This window comes from Pinus tabuliformis, chromosome 3_1, assembly GCF_031772625.1.
Source record: "Pinus tabuliformis cultivar Carrire ecotype Pingquan chromosome 3_1, CPIR1, whole genome shotgun sequence".
Taxonomy (NCBI): Eukaryota; Viridiplantae; Streptophyta; class Pinopsida; order Pinales; family Pinaceae; genus Pinus; species Pinus tabuliformis.
The window spans coordinates 301,806,609-301,812,608 of record NC_142301.1 but is presented as its reverse complement, the minus strand read 5'-3'; positions in this window follow the sequence as shown (position 1 = coordinate 301,812,608).

The window sequence follows — 6,000 nt, the reverse complement described above, 5'->3', positions numbered from 1 at the left end:
TCAACCTCCAAGGGTCATTAAGGATGACCACAACAGTTCTGCAACTTGCAGGCCATTCCACAGTCACCCCTGAGGGAATTGTGGAGGATGTGATGGTCTCCATTGACTCCTGGGAGTACCTTGCAGATTTTCTAGTTCTCTAGCCTAAGGCTAAGCTTACTGGTTACCCTCTCATCCTTGGGAGGCCATGGTTTGCCACAGCTGATGCTTACATTAGCTGCAGAGCTGGGAATATGACCATCAAGAATGGGCATATGTCCAAACAGTTAGTCTTGTACCCTCCTTCTCAACCTTCTCTAGAGCATGATTTACATTTATGGTTGGAGGAGGAGGAAGAAGATGAGGCTTATTCAGCCCAACTTTATGCTTTGGACAACCATAGGAGGAGGACAAAAGATGAGGATGACTTAATTGAACACCTGCTCCAAAGTCCAACTCCTAGTTCGTTACCATTACAAGAAGAAGTAATAGAAACCCAAAACAATCATCCAATTGACTTATGCTTGGCCAATTCCAACCCACTCTGTGTCAAAACCATAGAATTTGGCCCAGAGAAAACTATGAAAATTAATCCATCTCTTTTTTCTCTTGAAGAAGAAAATCTATGCAACATGTTGAGAGAAAACCTAGAAGCCTTCGCTTGGAGTTATAAGGAAATGAAGGGAGTACACCCCTCAGTGTGTACTCACCACATATACATCAAAGAAGGTTGCAAGCCAATCCAGAAACCACAAAGGAGGATGAATCCATCTCTTAAAGATATAGTCAAAGAAGAATTGCAAAAACTGCTAGATGCAGGATTCATTTACCCTATCTCTGACAGCGAGTGGGTCTCTCCTTTAGTGTTAGTTCCCAAGAAAAATGGTAAGTGGATGATTTTTGTCAATTACAGGGAGTTGAACAAAGCCACAAAGAAGGATCATTTCCCCTACCCTTCATTGACCAAGTGTTAGATGGCTTGGTAGGGAAGAAATTCTTTTCTTTCCTAGATGGATTCAGTGGGTACAACCAAATCCAAATCTTCCCAGAAGACCAAGATAAGACCACATTCACCTGTCCTTAGGGTACTTTTGCCTATAGGGTCCTTCCTTTTGGCCTATGCAATGCTCCTGCCACTTTCCAGAGAGCAGTATTGAGTATTTTTGCTGAATTAGTACATGATACGATGGAAATTTATATGGATGATTTTACACCTTATAGTTGTGATTTTCAAGAAGCCATGACAAACCTAGGCAAAGTATTACAGAAATGCATTGAAATGAACATATCTCTAAGTTCGGAAAAATGTGAATTCTTAATGACTGAAGGGACTGTGCTAGGTCATTCAATATCTCAGTAAGGACTACAGGTGGACCCAAACAAAATAGCAATCATCCAAAGGGTTCCACCTCCACAAAAGCAGAAGGATGTTAGGAGTTTCTTGGGGTTAGATGGATACTATTGAAGGTTCATAAAGGGCTTCAGCAAGTTGTCCTCTCCTTTATTTGGGTTGTTGGCCAAAGAATCTAAGTTTATATGGTCAAAGAGCTGTTAGGAGGCCTTAGACATTTTAAAGGGTAATTTAACCACTGTACCAATTCTTCAAGGCCCAAACTAGGCCCTCCCTTTTCATATTCATGCTGATGCCTCACACAAAGCCATAGGAGCAACCTTAGGTCAGGTAGAGGAGAAATTGCCCTATGCCATCTATTTTATCAGTAAGAACCTATCAAAGGTTGAGCTAAATTATACTGTGACCAAAAAGGAACTCCTGGTTGTTGTACATTCATTAAACAAATTTAGGCATTACGTTACAGGCTATCAAACATTTGTGCATAGTAACCATGCTGCAATCAAATATTTAATGAACAAACCAGATGTGAATGGTAGAATTATAAGATGGTTGCTTTTATTACAACAATTTAATCTAACTATTGTTTATAAGTCTAGTAAGGAAAATGTTGTTGCAGACTTTCTATCTAGGATGAATGTTCCTATAGGTGAAGAAGGAAAGATGGATGACTAGTTACCAGATGAGCATTTGTTTGCTATTTCAGTTCTCTCCCCATGGTTTGCTGATATAGAAAACTATGTGGTATCAGCACAGTTCCCACCAAAATTTCCCTCCAAAGAAAAGAGCAAGATAGTTAGGAAAAGTGCCCTCTTCACCTGGATTGGGGGCAATCTCTTCAAACTTGGCCCAAATCAAATCTTGATAAGGTGTGTAAGGGAAGAGGAATTTTTTGACATCCTTTTGACCTGTCATGATGGGCCTTGTGGAGGTCACTTTACAGCAAAGAGGACAACATTCCAAGTGTCACAAGCAGGCTATTATTTGCCCACTCTTCATCAGGATGTGAAGAAATACACTAGTCAGTGTGATTGGTGCCAGAGGATGGGAAAGCCTACTCCAAGAGATGAAATGCCCTACAACCTCAAGTGACTTTCGAGCCATTTGACAAGTGGGGCATGGACTTCATTGGGCTTATCAACCATCCTTCAAAGAAAAATTTAGTACATTATTGTGTGCACCGATTATTTGATAAGTGGGTTAAAACCAAGGTGATTAAGGCAACAAAAAAAGAGAAGGTGGTTGAGTTCCTAAGGGAGAATGTATTCTACAAATTTGGGTACCCTAGAGAGCTAGCACAAACCAAGGAAGCAAGTTTACCTCCAACATGATTGAAGAACTACTCAGCCATCACAAAATCAAGAATAGGACCTCCACTCCTTATCATCCATAAGCTAATGGGCAACTGGAGGTGAAAAATAGGGCTCTGGAGAGCATCTTAACCAAGGTAGTAAGCAACAGCAAGAAGGATTGGGCAGAGAGACTAGTTGAGGCCACCTGGGCCTATAATACAACATGGAAGACCACCACTGGATTTACACCCTATGAGCTGGTCTATGGGAAAAAGGCTTTGCTGTCCATTGAGTTTGAATATAACACATTGAGGATGGCAGCCCAACTAGATTTGGATCTCAGTCATGCACAGAAAGAAAGATTGTTCCATTTGAATGGCTTGGATGAATTCAGAATGCAGGCCCTCCTACATACAGAGATAGTTCAGCTTCAGAGGAAGATCTGGCATGATAAACATATTAAGGAGAAGCAATTTCAAGAGGGCAATTGGGCATTGTTATATGATTCTAGGTATAAAGACTTCAAGAGCAAGCTAAGGACAATATGGCTCGAACCTTATGTGGTGGACATATGCCATGATAATGTTCAGTGCAAATTAAAACTATAGATAAAGAAGTCATTCCATTGCTTATTAATGGACACCGACTGAAAATGTACAAGAGGCCTTTATCAAAACAAGAGTCCATTGACAATATCAATAAGAAAGTGATGATGGTGGAGCAAGTTCCAGCTCCTCTCTCATCAGGTCACTAAAAATAAATAAATAAATTGGATTTAGGTGAAAACCTCCATGAGGTGCTTGAGTCCCATCTTTGGGTTGAAAACCTCGTGAGGCAGCCCAATGATGAAAAAAAATATGAAAAAAAAGAATAAGAAGATCGCTGGGTGAAAACCTTCCTTGAGGCACCAAGGGCAAACATCTAGGGTGAAAACCTCTTTGAGGCAGCCTAGGTGTTTTTCAAAAAAAAAAAAAGAGAGATAAAAAGATGTAATTGTTATTTGTAGGTGGACGAGAAATACAGTCAAGGAGAAAAAAAAGGATCCAAAGGGAACCCTACCTCACACATATCCATCTCCTCCACTCCTTACCATGCATAACTCCATAATTTCTATCGTTTTCCACTTCATTGCTTCAATTTAGGCGAATACTGTGTTTTCTAAAATCATCAGCTACAAGTCTTCACTATGATGATCTAGGAGTTCCAGACAACAAACAACAGAGGAGGAAGAAGAATGACCATGCATCAAATAAACAACGTAGCACCTCTGATCCTCAACAACCACAACATGGCAATGAGACCACAAGTAAGTATCTCGCTCACTCACTCATATGCATAATTTGATCAAACGTTGTAAAGGTTACAAGGTAGTTGGCTTATAAGTGAAAATGTGGCCAGTTAACTTGGCCACCTTCATTCTGTCATCACATACAAAACCGTGTGTCCTCTCACATGTGGCCACAGTCAACTCAAAGATAGAGGGGAAGTAGGAAAATAAGTGGTTAAATACAGATCTACGAGGTGGGAGCTGATTACGAGGAGTGGGAAAAAAACATTGTTTACATGCATTCATGCATTCCACCTCCTCGAAACTCCCTCACTCAAGTTGCGCTTATAACTTTGGCGACCCAATGGAAGCAAGGATCCATCATTCTGCAAGAGAATTTCTACAGGAGCATGCACAAGAATAGTCTACAGGATACACAGAGGCAGTCTACAAGATAGGAAGAGAGGGGTTCAAGAGGGAATATCACAAGAACTGTCCACTACCACCATTCTAAAGAGGTAGGATCTAAAAATCCATCCCCATTTACAAGAAAATGAATGAGAAATGCTCTAAAAGCTAGTGGATATAACAATTGTGGGAGGTGAATTACATACACAGGAAACTTTGTTTTCTCCTGAATTTAAAATTCTTTTGTCAAACCTCTCATTTCATCCTCAAACCTCATAAGGAAGATGACAGGAGGGTTTAATAAGAAAGAACCCACAAACACTATGAGGATACAACAACACCCCCAAGTGCTTGAAATCTTTATTAGACACCAATGGATGGGGGTTTTCTAAAAATTCATAGGGTATGATGATGAGGTGGCTCAAGAATTTTCTCATTCCCTCACTCCACATAGCAAAATCCATGCCACTATTATATTTCGAGGGCTCACTATAGATCTCACCCCAGAGCTCATTAGTAGGGTCACCAAACTTCCCCTAGGAATTCCATGGAGAAAATAAGAAAAAGTAGACAGTTAGGTGGAAAAAAGGAAATGCTTTTTAGAAGGTGAAGAACCCGCAGAGGATAAAAATGGAGTAAGGAGGTACAGTCTACCATACCCATGGAGTGAGGTAGGTTACCAAATCATCAAATATATCTCATGTGAGGGTAGATACATTGTTTTTTATTTCTACCATTTTAGGATTCTTGAAGAATTAAGATTTTGGGTAGAAACACTAGTTCACCAAAGACTTAGCATACCCTATTTCCTAATGTAATCACTCATAGACTCCAACAACAAGGTAAAGGAAGGGAATTCCCAACAATTGGCTCACCATGGGTTGATCAGGATCCTCATTGAGGATGCCCTCCAAAACCTCAGGATCCCTATAACATGGTCAGTCTTCAAAGACTTACCAACAGAGGATAACATCAAAACCCTCACCTATGATGTTAGTACTTCTATCAGTGAGGAGGAGGCAAAACAAAAAGAAGAAGATATAGAGCTAGATGGGGATGAGATGGATGAAGAAGAAACTAATAGAGAGGAACATGATGAAGGAGGAGAGAAGGAGGATGATGTTGAAACAGAGGAGAAAACGAAGGAGAAACTGATGGAGATGAGAAAGAATAGCAAGAGGAAGAAGATAAGAAAAACAAAGACCTAAGTGGCTTAAGGGGAAAAGAAGAAATAATGAGAAATCAACATGAGAGGGAAAATGCATGGCTGAGAGGACAACTACAGGAAATGGAAAACCAACCAGCATGTATGTCCAGCCTCTCCTTGGAGGCTATCCAGTGTAGGATGCCAGCTAAATCCTATGTTCTTTACCTCAGAGAACAATGGATGCATTTTTAGATTAAAACACTAGCACAAAGGGGCACCATGCCATTTCAGGACTACAGGAAGTTTATTGATCTTTGTGATCAAAGTACACTAGAGGATAGGGCCAAAATGGATAAATTTTACTTGCACAACAAGGCCCTCACAGACAAGAATGTTTGGGATCCTAATGCTGAGCTAAGAGATATGCAATTAATGGCTTTGGCATCATGGATGAACCATGAGGAGTCAAGGGCTACAGAGATGAAAAGAATATTGCCCAAAGAGTAGAATGAACCTCTTTTCATCATAGCTGAAAAATCAAATTCCAAGGCCATAA